This window comes from Colobus angolensis, unplaced genomic scaffold, assembly GCF_000951035.1.
Source record: "Colobus angolensis palliatus isolate OR3802 unplaced genomic scaffold, Cang.pa_1.0 Scaffold305, whole genome shotgun sequence".
Classification (NCBI taxonomy): Eukaryota; Metazoa; Chordata; class Mammalia; order Primates; family Cercopithecidae; genus Colobus; species Colobus angolensis.
The window spans coordinates 157,996-159,249 of NW_012116322.1; the positions used below are offsets into that span (position 1 = coordinate 157,996).

Consider the following 1,254-nt stretch of genomic DNA (forward strand, 5'->3'; position numbering starts at 1 on the left):
AGTAAAGTGTTTCTAATAATAAAACTCAGAAAAAAACACCAGAATTTAATTATCTAATAGGCTGGGCACAGATATAGGTGGAATGTGCCTGTAATCCCAGCACTTTGGGAGGCTGAGGTGGAAGGATTGCTTGAAGTCAGGAGTTTGAGACCAGCCTGGGCAACGTAGTGAGACCCTGTCTCTACAAACAAAAAAAAAATTAGCTGGGTGTGGTGGTGCCTACCCGTGGTGCCAGCTACCCTGGAGGCTGAGGCAGGAGGATTGCTTGAGCCTAGGAGTTCAGAGGCTGCAGTGAGCTAGGATCACACCACTGCACTCCTACTTGGGTGACAAGACAAGACCATGTCTCTAGAAGAAAAAATAAAAACCTAAATAAATGTCTTTTCAAGCAGATGTCTTGGGGAATCTACTTTCGCAAAAGTGCTACTATGGGAAAAATATTTTTGGAACATTTCTTTTAGAATTGCCTTCAGGATTGGTTTATGAACTGTTAAGAAAATTGTCTAACATCACATCTTGTTTTAGATGGTAGTTGCTTGAGCTCAGCACTGTTGACACTTGGGACCAGATAGTTCTTTGTTGTGGGGGCTGTCTTGTTCTTTTGTTACTTTTTTTTTCTTTTCAGGGACAGAGTCTTGCTCTGTTGCCCATGCTGGAGTACAGTGATTCGATCATAGCTCACTGAAGTCTTAGATTCCTGGTCTCAAGCAGTTTTCTCACTTTGTCATCTCACCTAGCTGGGTGCCACAGGTTCACGCCACTATGCCTGGCTAAGTTGTTTATTTTTTTTTAGAAATGGGGTCTCCCTATGTTGCCCAGGCTGGTCTCGAACTTCCGCCCTCAAGCTGTCTTCCCACTTTGTCCTCCCAAAGTAATGGGATTACAGGTGTGAGTCACTGCACCTGGCCACAAGGCTATAAGTTTATACAACAAAATTAGCAAAGAGTTCAGGAACACACGGGGCAGTGTTCAAGGGAAGCCAGGTACAGGTTTCTGGGAGTCCCCAGCAGAGTCACACAGGTGCACTAATTCTCCGGCCACCATTATGATGATGCGTGTGAAATGTTGCCAACCACAGAAGCTTGGTAGGAGCCCAGTGCTTGGGGCTTTTTAGGGGCAGGCCACATAAGCACCCTTTGCTTGGCACATACCAAAAGTCTAGACTCCCAGAGGGAAAGCAGTGTTCGCCATAAACCATATTGTTTGTACAAACAGGTGAGGCACATTGAGCCACTCTTATCTATTCTGTTAATG

General features: G+C 45.1%; 1 protein-coding gene across 1 annotated transcript in view; it reads left to right on the forward strand.

The window, feature by feature from the left end:
• LOC105517680 (multidrug resistance-associated protein 1-like) overlaps window positions 1–1,254 on the forward strand; it is a 21,869-nt gene that overhangs the window by 12,779 nt on the left and 7,836 nt on the right. The window lies entirely within an intron of this gene.